The sequence below is a fragment of the Panthera pardus genome, unplaced genomic scaffold, assembly GCF_024362965.1.
Source record: "Panthera pardus isolate Hobbes unplaced genomic scaffold, ASM2436296v1 HiC_scaffold_15, whole genome shotgun sequence".
In the NCBI taxonomy this organism is placed as follows: domain Eukaryota; kingdom Metazoa; phylum Chordata; class Mammalia; order Carnivora; family Felidae; genus Panthera; species Panthera pardus.
This window is the reverse complement of record NW_026526710.1, coordinates 37,717,913-37,735,512: the sequence shown is the minus strand read 5'-3', so window position 1 is coordinate 37,735,512 and position 17,600 is coordinate 37,717,913. Positions and strand designations below refer to the sequence as shown.

The following is a 17,600-nucleotide window of genomic DNA, read 5'->3' as shown; positions in this document are numbered from 1 at the left end:
TGAAGGCAAGCTTTGACCATGAGACTAAAGACAAGGGGGTGTTTGGGAAGGGGATGATGTCATCAGAACAACAATAGAGGAAGACAGTTTTGGCAGCAGCTTTTGAATAGACTTTGAAGAAAAAAAATTAGAGAGAGGGGAAAAAGGAAACGGGAAAGGGAAGTCTGCTCAGAACTCAGCATGACATTCAGAGTGGGTGGGGAGCTTCCTGTCACAGCTTGATGTTTGGAACATCTGGTCACCTCTTATGAAAACTGGGCCTTAGAAAGCTTTAGCTTTCTTAAGCCGACTAGGTTAGAAAACGTACGAATTCCATGGCCTAAGGGTCATCGCCAGTAAACAGGCGTATCTGAAGATGGGAAATAAATTCTTCTCTTACCCTGAGAACACTCCCACTAGTTTTCCAAGGTAAGTGTTCTTATTTGTAAATGTATATGCTTTATGTGTTTTGGGAATTTATTGGTTTTGTATTAATATTAAAGGATTGCAAATTCACTTTTAATTCAATGATCTCAAATGGTGAAATGTAGTTAAAAGATTTACAAAGAAAACAATTGTTTCCAAAGCTAATGATTTTCACTGCCCATTTTTCTGTTGTGTTGTTTAATTTTCCTAAGATTCCATACCTTGCTTCCTTTACAATCAGGGCTCAAAATTTCCACAACTCAATTGTGCCCTCTAGTGTTTCTTAGTATTTAATGCAGGCTACTTTGAATTTTTTTTTTTTTTTTTTTTTTTTTTTTTTTTTCCGAGAGACAGACTGAGTGAGTGGGAAAGGGGAGAGGTGGGGGGGCGGGGGTGGGTGGGAGAGAGAACCCCAACCCAAGCAGTCTCCGCACTATCAGCACAGAGCCCCATACGGGGCATGAACACAACAGAAATGTGAGATCATGACCTGAGCTGAAACCAAGAATCAGCCGCTTAACCAACGGAGCCACCCAGATGCCCCTACTTTGGAAATTTTTAAAGTGGCCACAGGTAAAACTAATCTTGCAATGAGTAGGGAAGCTGATAATGGTTCCCACTTTATCAGCTGTAGGCTACCCCCTGTATTAGCCAGTATAAGGTAGCCATGTTATGTAACAAACTCCCAAATCTCAGTGACTCAAAAAACAAAAGTTTATTTCTCACAGAAGGTCCAGTGCAAGCTGGCCAGGCCTGTCTGCATGCCTCACCGTGGAGATGCAAAATTCCTTCATTTTGTAATTCTGTTATCTTACCTGCTAAAGTCACCAGAGCAGGAAAATAGAGATATGCAGATGGCACACTGGCTTTTAACTGGTCCAGCCTGGAAGCGACACATGTTACCCGGCTACTTTCTACTGGCCAGAAGTAGCAACCTACCCCAGCCCACAGGCAAGGGGGCCTGGAGGACACGGATGTTCTGGGACTTCTGTCTCTACTAAAGTTTCTATAAGAGCAGCTGCGGATGAACACGTTAGACATTCTAGCTTCATTATTTTGGGACATATTTTTGATTTGAAGTTTTCCAGTAGGAGAGAATTCAATCAAAAAGAGAAAACAATATTTTAATATTTATAATTCTTCATTTTCAATATGACACTCAAAATTAAATATTTCATTTGTATAATGGCCAAAATGTAGGGGACTGATTTTTATATTATAATTTCTGTTCTAATTGACTATTGTATAAAATAAAATGTCCCTATTTCCTTATTCTTTGAAAGAACTATCATCTTCCTCCTGCATCTATTCCTTCAACATAAGTTACAATTTTGTTTTTAATTATTTCTTTCCAACTTTAATTGGGTATATTTGAAAGCTGTTCTCTAACCTGTTCTTTTTACTGATATTCCATCTTAAATTACATTTATTAATGAAATTTTGGAAGTTTTGCCTATTATTGGGGAAAATGTATTTAAGGAAACTATAATTATCTATTAAACATTGAGCTTAATGGCTCTTTTAAAATTTTCTTTATTGTTGTAAAATATACATAATATAAAATTTACCATTTTAACTATTTAAAAATGTACAGTTTGGAGACATAAAGTACAGTCACAATGTTGTGCAACTATTATCACCATCCATCTCTGGAATGTTTTCATCTTCCTGAACTAAAACTCTGTACCTTTTATTTATTTTTAAAAATTTTTTTAAAGTTTATTTGTTTTTGAGAGAGAAAGTGAGTAGGGGAGGGCAGAGAGAGATAGGGAGAGAGAGAATCCCAAGTAGGCTCCACGCTGTTAGAGCAGAGCCCGATGCAGGGCTCAAACTCAGGAAGCCTGAGATCATGAACTGAGCCAAAACCAAAGGTCAGAGGCTTAACCGACTGAGCCACCCAGGTGCCCCAGATTCTGCACCTTTTATTTTTTTTAATTTTTTAAATTTTTTTAAACGTTTATTTATTTTTGAGACAGAGACAGAGCATGAACGGGGGAGGGGCAGAGAGAGAGGGAGACACGGAATCAGAAGCAGGCTCCAGGCTCTGAGCCATCAGCCCAGAGCCTGACGCGGGGCTCCAACCCACGGACCTCGAGATGGTGACCTGAGCTGAAGTCGGATGCTTAACCGACTGAGCCACCCAGGTGCCCCTGATTCTGCACCCTTTAAACACTAACCCTCATTTCCTGCGCTCTCCTATCTTTGGAAACCACCATTCTACTTCTTGTCTCTATGAATTTCACTACTTAGTACTTCATGTAAGTGTAATTAGGCAATATGTGTCCTTCTGTGTCTGACTTATTTAGCATAGTGTTTTCAAGCTTCATCCATGTTGTAGCATGTGTCAGAATTTCATTTTTTTAGGCTGAATAATATTCTATTGCATGTTTGTACCACATTTTGTTTATCCATTCATCATAAGGGCTCATCTATGACAGTGTCACATTAATTTTGTTTAGTTAGTAAATCCTCAATACATATTTTAATAGTCTTTGATAATCTATAGCACATCTTGCTTAGAGAGACATAAAATTGCTCAATCTTTGGTTGCCCTATTACTCTATACATCTTATATATCTTGCCATTTCCACCTTTCATTAGGTCTTCTGGCAAATTTCCACTTTTCGAAGGAGGTTTTCTACACTGTAACTAACGGTGCTCTGGGGATAATCAACCGTAGTACTTGGCCTCCAGTACAAGCATGTTACATCGTTAAACTTTTCCTTTTCTGCCTTGATATTTCAGAGACTGATTTTTTAAAGTTATCTTATATAGAGAGATTCTATAGAGTGGTAGGCACTTCACCATCAGCTTCACCATGTTTTTAAAGTCTTTGTCATAATTCTATTGCTAATGATAGTGTTAACTCTCATTTTTAAAAATTTTCTTTTTTTTTATTTTTTTCTTTTTTTTTTAACGTTTATTTATTTTTGAGACAGAGAGAGACAGAGCATGAACGGGAGAGGGGCAGAGAGAGAGGGAGACAGAATTGGAAGCAGGCTCCAGGCTCTGAGCCATCAGCCCAGAGCCCGACGCGGGGCTCGAACTCATGGACTGCGAGATCGTGACCCGGGCTGAAGTCGGACGCTCAACCGACTGAGCCACCCAGGCGCCCCTAAAAATTTTCTTTTTTATTTTGAGAGACATAGACAGAGGGAGAGGGAGAGAGAGGCAGAGAGAAGGGGAGAGAAACCTAAGCAGGTTCCGAGCTGTCAGCACAGAGCCCAATGTGGGGCTCGAACTCACAAACCATGAGATCATGCCCTGAGGCGGAATCAAGAGTCGGATGCTTAGCCAACTGAGCCACCCAGGTGCCCCAACCCAATCCTCACATAATAATAATAGCCACTGAGCTCAGTTCCAAGTATTTGATAGCACAGTACATACTGCTGCTAGTTTTCAAAAAAGAAAACACAGGAGAAAAAGCAGGGTAGAAAGGAGGAAAATGATAACTTGAATCTTGGACAGGTAGGGTTTGAGGTGCCTGAGGGAAGCAGACAAGTTAGTGGGAAATGTGAATGTGCATCAGAACTCAGGAGCACTGCCAGGGCTGGAGGTAGATTTGGGAATGAATAATATGTAGGTAAGACCTACAGCTGCAGAACAAAAGACATTTCCAAGGGAGGGAGAGAATGCAGTTTCCACTTAGCCCAGCACCAGCCCTGAGCTGAGCCTGAGGCATGAGTAGGAATTAGCCAGGCAGGAAGCCAGGAAGGGATGTGAGCCTGCATGGTCCCTGCTAACTCCTGTTCTACTTTTCATTTCCATGGATTTGATTATCTGGGTACCTTTTACAAGTGGAATCATTGCATATTTACCTGTTGTGTCTGGCCATTGGGAGCAGTGGTGTTTACCCCAGCTGTTTAGCCAAACTATCTGAAGAGCTTTGAAAAACCACAAATGCCTGAACCCCAGAGCCAGGGATTCGTAGTCATGTGGTCTGAGGTAGGAGTCCGACATCTGCATTGAAAAAAAAAAAAGTGAGAACATCTGCTGTAGAGGTAGAAGACCAAGGGAGGATATTCTCATGTAAACTAAAGGAGGCAAGGCTGCAGGTGAGGGCAAGTGGTGACAGTGAAAAAGTACCTCCTGGAGGTTGAGAAGGGAGAGGACTCTGGAGCAGCCAGGGTGTTTGGCAAACAAGGTTTTATCTGCAGCTTTCATGGAGCAGTTTCAGTAGTGGGATAAGGGGAAAAACAATTGTCAGAGCAAGTCTTCTGGGACACTGAGAGAAATTCGAATCAAAATTATGGGTAGAAAGGGAAAGATTCAAGGACAGGTGGAGATGCAGGTAAGTGATGAGACAGGGGTGCATACATGGAGGGACTCATGCGTGATAGCTTCTGTTTTCTAAGCAGAGGCCACACCATAAGTGATAAGAACACAGACTCAAATTCTGGCTCTGCCATTTCTCTCATCTGTGATCTCTGTGCTTCAGATTTCTCATCTGTAAAATGGGGAGATATATATATATATATATATATATATATATATATATATATATAATCTGTAAAATGGGGATATATATATATAATCTGTAAAATGGGGATATATATATATATATATATATATATATATATATATATATATATTTGACAGACAGAATGGGGGGGGCGCAGAGGGGGGGAGGGAGAGAGAGAGAGAGAGAGAGAGAGAGAGAGAGAGAGAGAACTTAAGCAGACTCCATGCTCCGTCACCCAGACGCCCCCAAAATGGGGAAAATATTATTTCCTGCCCAATAGAACTCCTGGCATACAGTGAGGACACAAGTTCATTAACAGACATGGAGGTGAAGGTTGGGCTCGATGGCCGCTGCCTCTGAAGGGACTCGAAAAGGAACCAACTTGAGTTGCAAAGGGGGTTGTGGGATAGTGTTGGTGGTTCAGCCGAAGCTGCAAACTATTGCTTGTAGCGGAGTAGATCAGCTTTTTGTTTGATTTCCTTGGCGGAATTCAGCAGCAGGAAGCAGCGAAGGCGGGGCATTAACAGGGGAGGGGGCAGTAGGCAGGGCCAACAGTCGTCGGCGCCAACGCTGAGTGTCGGAGTGTCGCGGGGGTTCGCCCCCAGCCCAGGCAGGACTGCGGCTTGGGTCACGAGGACTTCCGGTGCCTGCACGCGGCGGAGGTCCCAGAGGAAGCTTCTGGCTTGGGAAGTAAGTGGAGATGCAGAAGTGGGGAGAGTTAGGGTTTGAGAGAGAAATTCCCCACGGGAAACATGTTTTAGGACTCCTGATTCAGCATCCCACACCATCAGTACTTTTCAAACTCCTCTGGAGATAGGGAAACTGAAGGGATCCTGTAAAGGATTGTTTTTTTTTTTTTTTTTTTTTTTTTTTTTTTTTCTTTTTTGATCCTTTTCCTGGTTCTATTCTTGCTAGGACCTATACCCCTGCTTTACACAGGCCGCATACACAAATAATGTATGTCCTCCTTGTAAGAGAAAAGGAGTTAAGGATTTCTTTGGAGTCTTCCAGCACGATAGATAACATCTAACCCCACCAGGTGGGGTTGTTATGTATGTTTTCCAAGATCACTGACTCCAGACACCTTGACGCCAAAACCCCTGGATCCCTGGCATGAGTGAATTATGAAGGACACCTGAGCACTTGTCCTTGTTCCGACCAGTTTCTAGATGCCTGAGAGGACCCGCACGCCAGACCACAATCGCCCATAAAAACCCCAGACCCCAGCAAAGATGAGACTCTCTTTTACCTGAGTTTCCTAGATTCTGTTTGTATTTGTGCTCTCTCCATCTTCAGTAAACTCTGCTCTCACTTCCTCTCTGCTTGCATTTGATTTCCAGCCTGCAAAACCCTCTTGGCTGGTCCTGCGGGCCCCCTCTGGGTCCTCCCACCTGGCCAGCCTACATCACTCTTGGGTTGGTAGTTCTTCAGATGCCTAAGGGAACAACTCTTTCAGTCGGAGTGACTCCATTTTCTTCTGTCTAGATAAGTAAGGGGGAAGGGTGTGGAGGGCTAGAAGCAATAATATTCTTTATAAAATTTCGTTAGAAAAAAAGGTGTTTTTTTTTAGGGGCGCCTGGGTGGCTCAGTCGGTTGAGCGTCCGACTTCAGCTCAGGTCACGATCTCACAGACCGTGAGTTCGAGCCCCGCGTCAGGCTCTGGGCTGATGGCTCAGAGCCTGGAGCCTGCTTCCAGTTCTGTGTCTCCCTCTCTCTCTGCCCCTCCCCCGTTCATGCTCTGTCTCTCTCTGTCTCAAAAATAAACGTTAAAAAAAATTAAAAAAAAAAAAAAGAAAAAAGAAAAAAAGGTGTTTTTGTTGTTGTTTGCTTGTTTGTTTTGGTTTGAAAACCATGGTCCTTTGGTGGAATGAATTTGGGATCGACAGTGTAGAGACATAGGCCTTGATCGTGCCCTCGCAAAAGCAGGCGTGTGGTTTGGATTGGGTCAATGACCTTGCTTGGATCTCAGTTTTGTTACTTATACAATGAATGGGCTGCGCTAGGTGACCCTTTCTGCTCTCACATACCCTCATTCTGGCTGATGAAAGCTGGGATTCAGCCCCTCAGCCGCACCGCGCCTGTGGAGGTTGCGGGCGCCACCTGGTGGTAGAAACGGATAGTGCTGTCCACAGGCTGGGACCAGACTCAAGACCCAGGGACCCATGCCACTTTCTCCACGGGAGAAGTATCTCTCCAGGGACAGGATGCCCTATCCAGGGTAAGAGTGATCTTTTGTTAGAATAAATTGAGGATTAGTGGGACATGGCACAGTGGCCAGAAACTCATCACGGCGACCAGAATAACTCATCAACACATGTGAATAATTTATGGCATGCTCATCACATTGGAAAGAGAAGGCCAATAACGTTAGCCAAAACTTACTTGGAATTTGCTTACTTTGATTAAATGTTTCTTTATTGGAACAGTGACCTTGAAAATAACTCCATCATCATATTCAGGCCCATCTCACGGGTTTCCTGGTTGAATTGTGAAACTGCTGTGCGTATTTGCTGTTTATGTCACTGCATTTGTTGAGCTCAGATGAAGTCAGGGTCACTCTGCCATGAGCCATAACAGCCTCTTTTGTCTCTAAAGGATTTTTAAAATGACTGAGGGGTAATATTGGAGAGCCAGGTATTGATTCAGAAGGATTGTTGGGACAAAAGCTTCTGGGAGTAGACTTGGATTATGAATTTCCTACCCACGGGCAGAAAGGGTGTCTGTCATGAAGGTTGTCAGGAAACAAACACAATAAAAATGATAATAGAGCAGAAGTCGGAAGGAATTTTTCTGTCATTGTGCTCATCCTTGAACCCTCAAGAAATGAGATCCACGCCTCTGGTTTTGGATTGCACATAGTCTGGGTTTAACCTCACTTTTTTTTTTTTTTTTAATAGCAAAGCTATTTAAAAGTTTTACTCTCCAAAGAGCTGGTTTCAAAAATGTGTTGGAAAAGCTCCTGTTCCTTTATATTTAGGGTAATTTTATTTCCTCTATGAAGAATTTTGTGGATTAAAAATCATAGTATCCAAAATTTATTATAGGCCAAGATCAAAGCAATCACCCACTTTTATAATTCTGCACGTCAATCCTGTAATCCTACCCTTCAACTCCTTCCCCCTCAGTCTCAGATCTAACTTCTAGTACACTGTGAAAAATTGAAACTCTTGACTCCCATCCCCAAAAGTCTACGACATTTATACTTCCTTCCCATTTCACAGCAAAAGGTGAGCACCCTCCACTCGTGTTCTGGATCCTAGGACCTCTCACCTCCTACCTATACGTCAACTGTCATTGTCTTCTGTATGTCCATCTTCTCCTCCTGAACATATCATTGTGCATAAGTGATTCACATCTTTAGACAAAGAATCAAACTTGATCTTGTTTTCCACTTTGGTTACTATCTTGGGTCTCCTCTTCTGGTCTAAACCAACCCTCTTGACAGAGCAGGGTATGTTCTCTATCTCCAGTCCCTCCCCTAGTTCATAATCCTTCCTCAAATGATAGTAATAAGGCTTCCAACTCAACCATGCTATTGAAACTACTCTGCCAGAGTTACCACAGCCAGATTCAGTGCGTGCTTTTCTGGCCCCTCTTGATCTCTCGGGGGGCATTTAACACCTCTGACCACCTTCATTTTTTAAGTCTCCTCAATTGGCTTTGGTGAACCCCTCTCCCTCTCCCAGGCTCTCCTTCCTCTTCAGAAATTCCTTCTCAGTTTCCTTTTTTAGGCTTATGCTGTGTGTGTGTGTGTGTGTGTGTGTGTGTGTAGAGAGAGAGAGAGAGAGAGAGAGAGAGAGAGAGAGAGAGATGCTTGTCATTTACTGAGCCCCTCCTAAGTGCCAGGTCCTGTAATAGCTCGCATACATTATTTCATTGAACTCTCAGAATAACCTTATGAGGTGGTGTTGTCGTTGTTGTTGTTTTTAATTTTATAGGGAGGGAGGTAAAGGGAGAGAGTAGGAGAGAGAGAGGGAGGGAGGGGGAGAACGAGAGCAAGAGTGAGAGCGAGAGCAGGCGCGCGCGAGAATCTCAAGCAGGCTCCATGCTCAACGTGAAACCTGAGGCAGGGCTTGATCTCACAATGCTGTGATCTTGACCGGAGCCGAAATTAAGAGTTGGTCGCTCAAGCAACTGAGCCACCCAGGCGCCCCTGAGTTAGGTGTTTTTTTTAAATTTTTTTTTTAATGTTTATTTATTTTTGAAGGAGAGAGAGACAGAGCATGAGTAAGGGAGGGGCAGAGAGAGAGAGGGAGACACAGAATCCGAAGCAGGCCCCAGGCTCTGAGCTGTCAGCACAAAGCCCGATGTGGGGCTCCAACTCACAAGCTGTGAGATCATGACCTGAGCTGAAGTCGGATGCTTAACCGACTGAGCCACCCAGGTGCCCTGAGTTAGGTGTTTTAAATCCCCATTTTATATGGGGACCTCAAGACTCAGAAAAAGTTTAATAATTCCTTGAGTAACAGACTGAAGCCCAGTGTCATCTGCCTTCTGAGGCTAAGCTCTTACCCTCTGATGTTATAGTGCCTCTTCTTCGTTGGGCCTCTTAAAGTCTGACCTGCCTGAAGGCTATGCCCACAATTCCCTTGCCTCCCTCAGGGAGTATCATTCCCACCCTGAGGTTTGATGACCATTTCCCTGCTGATACATGAGAAGTCACTGCATGCACTGTCACTCCCTGTAAATGCAACTCCATGTCCCACAAGCCTCTCAATCTTTTCAAAGTCTTTGTTTTTTAATTGTGAAAAGAACACTTAATATGAGATTTAGCCTCTTAACATTTTCAATGTACAATATGTTATTGTTGACTGTCGTCAAATCTAATCAAAGCTCCGAGTCCTATAGATGGGGACCTTGCCACTTGCAACCTCATTTCTTCCTGTTCTGCTCCTCCCTCTCGTGGTGCTTCAGCCACACCCACCTACTTGCTGAAGTCCTACTCAGTTCCGCCTCGAGGCCATTGTCCATGTTGTTCTCTTTTACTGTTGTGTTCTTACTGCAGCTTATTTCATAGTTAGGTCTTTCTTATACTTGATGGCTCAGCTTAATTACTATATTGTCAGAGAAACTCTCCTGACCATCCTATCTATAGAAATCTTTCTTCAGTTTTTCTTGGTCACATCATCCTCTATGGTTATCTTGTGTTTACTTAGTCATCGTCTGTCTGCTTCCACTATCACAGAAGTCCTTTGACTTGTCGAGGGCCACCATGAACATCTGCACATGTTGTACACTGTATGAAGGTGCCTCTACTTATGTGCCGGAAGAGCTGTCTTTAAAAAAAAAAATTGTTCAAAGATACCATCCAGGCTGGTGGTAGACATGGTTTTGTCTGTCTTGTTCAGTTTCTCGAGCCTAGAACAGTGACAGATACATATTGGACTTTCATAAATTACTTATTGAGTGAACGGAAGGGAGTAATGTAGCTGCAGGACAGGTTTATACCAGAAAAGAACCATTCCTTAACATTTAAAATCTTCTGACAGGTTCCATTACACATAGAGTAAGATAAGAATCCTTTACATGGCCCACGGGGTTGGGCTTGCCCTGTCTCCAGCCTGTGTTTGCAGCCTCATTTCATACGCCCTCCCCATGAGTTGTTTGATAAATGGCTATCATTCTGACCTGCTTCACAAAAGACACCCCCCCCCCCCGCCATATCTTTTGCTAAAATCAAACTCTGACTACAAGTCCAGAGCCCACCAAACATAGGAAATGCTGTTTCTTGCTAAGTTTCAACTTGCATGAAGGGATGGTTTGTATTCCAGGGCGTAGCTGACGATGTCTTGAATGCTTGTATTTTCTCCCTATCATAGGAACATTTTTGATGAGAATCTTCACCAAAAAACTGCCTGGTAACTTCAGTTCCCTCAGGTCTTGAGAGCCCACACAAATTTACCCGTGAATGTTTCCTTATTAAGTTTTACTTAAAACCCCAAGTAAGTGGGAATTCTGTATCAATTCTGGAAGTTCTTTGACACTGTCTTTAATAGCTATCTCTAATCACTTGGTTCCTTAAAGTAATTCCTCCTTTGATTACTGCTGTTTGACTAGATTCTCATCTTCATCTAATTCCATTACACCCACCATATAACCATCTGCTTCAGGCTGGCTTTTTATTGTGTCCTTTTTCCTCTCCCTTTTGCAAGCTTTGCACAACCAATTAGGGGAGACCTCCTATCCTGATGGTGATAGTAATAGAGCTGTTGTGGAATCATTCCCTTCAAGTTACCCCAGCAAATGATGAGTTGTGGTGTTTTGTTTTGTTTTGTTTCGTTTTGTTGCTAGTCCTGAAGGGACTGGAAATTCATTTCCTAATGACTAACTTCCTTTTTTCGTAATGTGACAGGAAAGGAAGAAAGGCAAAGACCCCAACCTCTAAACTCCCTTTTAGGCTTTTGTAAGATGTGTTTACAAAGGAACAATTAAAAAAATTTTTTTAACATTTATTTATTTTTGAGAGACAGAGGTAGAGCATGAGTGGGGAGCCACAAAGAAAAAGGGAGTCACAGAATCCAAAGCAGGCTCCGGGCTCTGAGCTGTCAGCACAGCTCGAACTCATGGAATGTGAGATCATGACCTGAGATGAAGTGGGCCGCTCAACCAACTGAGCCACCCAGGTGACCCACAGAGGAACAATTTTAGGACACCTAACCAAGCCAGACAAAGTCCCAGGGCCAAAGTTTTAGATTTTTCCTTATTTACTCATGGGGCAAAGTGGTGGTGGTGGTGGTGGGGATGGCCAGGATAACCTTAATTACATCAAGCACATGTGATTTTTCTTAGTACCTATTTCTGCTGAGTCCTACTTTAACATATACATGCCTCTTATTGCTATGCGTTTAGAACTCTCAGATCTTTGGAACAAATGTGACAGCTTCTAAGCCCTTATTTGCTGCTTAATAGATTTAGGAAATTTAGGCACTGGAATGCTCCAAGATCCAACCACAGGAAGCCTGGTGTGGAGAGATTGCTTTCCAGGGGCCATTTCTCTGGGAATACTTGCCTGAACCAAATGGAAACCATCTGGCTGAGTGAATTTATTTTCATGAGCTAGTAACACTGTATTTTCATATCTTTTTTTTTTTTTTTAATATATGAAATTTATTGTCAAATTGGTTTCCGTACAACACCCAGTGCTCATCCCAAAAGGTGCCCTCCTCAATACCCATCACCCACCCTCCCCTCCCTCCCACCCCCCATCAACCCTCAGTTTGTTCTCAGTTTTTAACAGTCTCTTATGCTTTGGCTCTCTCCCACTCTAACCTCTTTTTTTTTTTTTTTCATATCTTTTTAAAGGGCTAGGTTTTGGGGAAAAAAATTGGCACTTTAGTAGTCAGCCATTCTTATTTCAGTTTGAGGTACAATTTTTTAAACTTTTTTTTTTTAAGTTTATGTATTTATTTGGAAAGAGAGAGAGAGTAGAGGAGGGGCAGAGAGAGACAGAGAGAGAGAATCCCAAGCAGCCTCCACACCACCAGTGCAAAGCCTGATGTGGGGCTCGAACCTAAGAACCATGAGATCATGACCTGAACTGAAGTTGGATGCTTAACCGACTGAGCCACTGGCACCCCTAGGGTATATATTTTAAAATTAAAATTAAAATTTAATTAGTGATCAGGGACACCTGGCTGGCTCCGTCGGTGGACCATGAGACTGTTGATCTGGAAGTTGTGAGTTCAAGCTCTACGTCAGGTATAGAGATTACTTAAAAATAAAATCTTACAAAAAAATAAATTTAATGATCAAATTGAAAGCGATTATTTTCATTTTAAAATATATTCTCCCCATCCATATTGTTGCTTTTCCAAAGTACAATCCTTAAATGATAAGATAATGATACAAATGTGAAGAAAAAGTAGGCATTTTTCCAATCCCATGAGAAACTTTCCACCAAGAGTGTTTTTGACAGAGGATTCCATTGTATATAATAGCACAGTTTAGATAATCTGGAAGCAGCCTAGATTACTTGATGTGATAATAATAATAGCTATCAGCATAGAATACATGCCCTGCTAAATATATGTGCTAAGTATTTTACATGAACTATATTTCATTTTTTAATGTTTATTTATTTATTTTGAGGGAGAGAGATAGGGAGCAGGGGAGGGAGAGGGAGAGAGGGAGACAGGGAATCCCAAGCAGGCTCCATGCTGTCAGCACAGAGCCTGATGACTCAGGGGCTCGAACTCACTAACTCTGAGATCATGAACTGAGCCAAAATCAATGGACTGAGCCACCAAGTTTCCCCGAGCTATATCTCGTTTAATCTCTACATCATAAATGCAGTGTACTTACCAATCTGTACGTACAGATAAAGAAAATACAGCTCAGAGGAGCTAAGTAACTTTGCCCCAGGCATGACAGGTGGTAGGCAGCCAAGTGGGATATGAACTAGGGTCTGTCTGATGCCAAACACATATTCTGCATGCTACGTATAGACAGTGGAGAGACTGGGCTCACTTTTTCTTGACTTAAAACTGTCACAGTGTTAAAATAAATCCTAAACTTGTGAAATCATTCCTCAAATGGAACTTAAGGTTAAAAACATTTATTAGGGGCACCTGAGTGGCTCAGTTGGTTGAGCATCTGATTTCGGCTCAAGTTGTGATCTCATGTTTCATGGGTTTGAGCCCTGCGTTGGGCTCTGTGCTGACAGTTTGGAGCCTGGAGCTTACTTCAGATCCTTCGTCTCCCTCTCTCTCTGTCCCTCCCCTGCTCGCACTCTCTCTCTTTCAAAAATGAATAAACATAAAAAAAAAAAAGGAACAAATTTGTTAAGTTCTAGTCCTTTTAAAAACAACTTATAATTCTGGAAAAGTTGGCTCATAGTGAGATGATTAGGGCTTATTTTTCAGGGCTAATACTATTTATATATTTAGATGACTGTTACTCATGCCAGGCCTACCCAGGAGGAGTTATAGAAATAGAAGTCTTGGGGCGCCTGGGTGGCTCCGTCGGTTAAGTGGCCGACTTCGGCTCAGGTCATGATCTCGTGGTCCATGGGTTCGAGCCCCGCGTCGGGCTCTGTGCTGACAGCTCAGAGCCTGGGGCCTGTTTCGGGTTCTGTGTCTCCCTCTCTCTCTGACCCTCCCCCGTTCATGCTCTGTCTCTCTCTGTCTCAAAAATAAATAAACGTTAAAAAAAAAAAAAAAAAGAAATAGAAGTCTTTCTGTTCACGTTGTAGTCCTTCTATTTCTTTGGCTATCTCTCTGTCTTTGGTGGATTTTAGGATTCCTTTCAGCTAGAATTCAGAACCCATCAACTTAAAAATACCACTAATTAAAATAAAATACAAAATCCACCAACAGAGTTCTCTTATAGCCAGAATTGTTTCAGTTAGTTTATATTCATCTGGCTTATCATGACAGATACCCAACTCAAATCAGCTTAAGGAAAAACAGTAATTTCAAGGCTCATGCAGCTGAGAGGGATTCTGGGCTGGCTCCCAGAGAGAAAGGTAGAGCTATAGGAACTAGGGCTTAGAGCTCTGGCATGACGTCTCTCCTAATGGCTGTCTGTCTTCCATCTCTGCTGTCCCTTCTAGACTTCCCCCTGCAGACACGCTGTCTCCACAGGATGAGAAAGGGGCTAGCCTCAGCCACACTCTCATCTTAGTGACCCCAGGGAAAGAGGCTGACCTGCTTTGTGGGATGCTTCCCCATCACTGTGTGCAGGTAGTAATGATGGGGCTTTGGAGTGAAGGTCTGGAGCTGGGCAAAGCAAGGCCAGGCAAGATTTCTAGAGGCATCTTTGGTGCAAAAAAAATGTGATTTTATTAAAGCACAGGGACAGGACCCGTGGGCAGAAAGAGCTGAACTGGGGTTGTGAAAAGTGACTGCTTATACATTGCAGAGTTGGGGGTAGGGATAAAGTCAAGAGGAAGTTTCTTTTTTTTTTTTTTTTTTTTGTAAATTTATTTATTTTTGACAGAGAGTGCGAGCATGAGCTGGGGAGGGAGGGAGAGAGAGAGAGAGAGAGAGAGAGAGAGAGAGAGAGACAGAATTCGAAGCAGGCTCCAGGCTCCAAGCTGTCAGCACAGAGCCTGATGTGGGGCTTGAACTCATGAACTATGAGATCATGACCTGGGCCAAAGTGGGACGCTTAACCAACTGAGCCACCCAGAGGCTCCAAGAGGAAGTTTCTTAAAGGGATTTCCATATGCTAAAGAAGACTCACAGATTACTGGAGGCCTTGCTATTGACAAGCTAAGGTGGTTTTTCCCTCTCAAAAAGCATTATCATTAAGACAATAGGGAGTTTCTGGAGATTAGGTTATTGATAAGATTGTCTTTTTCTTGTAATTTACTAAGATATTTGTAAACTGATGGAGACTCAGGTCCTGTGATCTATCAGTTAACCATGTGTCTTCCCTTTTCCTTTGTTCATGGGCAGCCAGGAGTGCCTGAGGAATATCACACATATCCCACCTGTAGGGCGGGGGTGCTGGTTTGCAGCCTCATTTTGCCTTATGCTCCCTCATCAGTAAGATTGGCAAGGCTTGTGGAACACGCCCACCCCTGGATCTAGGGATGGGGCCACAGTTACCTGACAAGGGGGAATGGGGTAAAATGTGCCGGGCAGTCAACAGCGAGAGCCACCACAGCGCATTGTATGCCCTGTGCAGTATACCACATTCCTCACCAGACTAACCAGTTTAGTTGATGAGACATAATTCCTTCAGAATGGAATCTAAGTACTGTCTACCTTTATACCAGTCAGATTAGATTATACCGAGTTCCAAAATAAACAACTCCAAGATCTCAGTTGGCTCACCAAATTGGAGGTTTGTTTCTCCCTCATGGTGTATGTTGGTGAAGTTCAGCTGGGTGTCTCCTCTTCTGGTTTGCTCCCAACTGGGTGCCCTTCCATACATTTCTGATATGCACCACTTGGAGATAGGGTCACGCCTCACAAGTTAAGGGCCAGTTCTCCACAAGACTGTCCTTATTTCAGACACTGGACACGTCCCCAGGCCACCTATAATTCTGACTGGCTATAAAAATCAGGGTTTTCTACAACTCTCTTGGGTTTGATAATTTGCTAGAATGATCCACAGAACTCAAGAAAGTGCGATACTTATGACTGCAGTTGTATTATAAAGGATCCTCATAGGGCAAAGTCTGGGAGGGAATACAGAGCTGCTGTGCCCTCTCCTGGGCAGGGGTCGGCAGGGTGGTGTCAGTATGCATCATACTCTGAGCTGTTTACTGTGTTCACCAACCAGGAAGCCCCACTGGGCTTCGGTGTCCAGAGTTTCACATGATTCAACTCAATCTCCAGATCCACTCTGCTTCCCAGAGTCAGGATGACCCAAAATTCCAACCCTGTAGTCAACATGGTTGATCTTTCTGGTATCCTGAAAGCTATCTAGGTGCCCACCATAGTTACATCATTAGATAACAAAGACACTCCTGTCATTCAGGAAATTCCAAGTGTTTTAAGAAGCTCTGTGCCAGGAACCCTGGGGAAAAAACCACACAAATTCTTTATTATTGCCACATCTTTACTCTAGGATTGAGGCTGAAGGAGCAGCTCCTTTCTTAAAGACAAAAAAAAAAATTTTTTTTAATGCTTATTTATTTTTGAGACAGAGCATGAGCAGGGGAAGGGCAGAGGGAGAGACACAGAATCTGAAGCAGGCTCCAGGCTCTAACCTGTCCTCACAGAGCCCAATGTGGAACTCAAACTCACAAACTGTGAAATCATGACCTGAGCTGAAGTCAGATGCTTAACCGGCTGAGCCACCCAGGCACCCCAGAGCAGCTCCTTTCTGGGACAGTGACAGTGACAGTGACAGTGACAGTAGAACCTTGTGTTAGCTCTTGAAACTTCAGCTTGCAGATGGAATAATTTACTTCTATTTCTGTCACTTTGGCTTATAGAAGTCATGTGGCTCTGAGTCTGACATCACTGAAATTAGGGTATACAATCCTCCCCCAGCGAGGGCAGCAAATATTTTGAACAGACCTCACAGTGTACCAAAATCTCCTTTACAGAAAGGTAAAGCTGTATCACTGAAATGAAATTTGTTAGAAAACCCTTTTCAAAACTCTCTACAAGTTTTCTTCTGGGTAGGAAAGTAGAATTTATACTAAGTGCCTATGATGTGGCAATTGCGTTATATATGCTGTATTATATAAATAGCATGCTGATTATATAAGGTGTATATTATTATTTTATTATATGATTATATTACATTATATTATTATTATACAGTATGTGTATCCATTTTACAGATATGGAAACTGAGTCTCAAAGATAACTTATCACAGAATTATGGGTTGAGTCAGATGCAAATCAGATCTGTCTGGCTCTAAAGCTTCTCCTTGGAAGTTTGTTAGATGCAGACTCTCAGAGTGCCCCTCTTCCTACCCTCACCTGCTAAATCAGAATCTGCATTTTCACAAGATTCCCAGGTGATTAGAATGCACTTTGATGTTTGGAACTGGATAACACAGAGATTTCAGAAGCTGAGGTTTCTTTTACTGCCTCTTGCCTGTTTTCTGCCCCCAACCTGTTAATATAACATGGGGGGCGGGGAGAAACCTGCCTAGTTGCTATCGTTTACCAACACTTCACAGACACAGTCTCATTTAAGCCTCATACAAACCTCACACTGTCAATACCATCACCCCCACTTTAGAGGTAAGGAAATTGAGTTTTGGAGAGATCAGAGTGCTAATGTTGGGATTGGAAAACAAAAATAATTCCTCTCAGGTGAAATTTAA

The 17,600-nt window shown here is 42.8% G+C and overlaps 1 protein-coding gene across 1 annotated transcript in view; it reads left to right on the top strand.

Annotated features, from left to right (window-relative positions):
* The first annotated feature begins 233 nt into the window (after positions 1–233).
* Positions 234–17,600, top strand: part of ADCYAP1 (adenylate cyclase activating polypeptide 1) — a 74,657-nt gene continuing 57,290 nt past the window's right edge. Inside the window, exon 1 of the mRNA XM_019418349.2 lies at positions 234–408. The gene's annotated coding sequence lies outside the window, so the exon portion shown is untranslated. The remainder of the gene's footprint in view (positions 409–17,600) is intronic.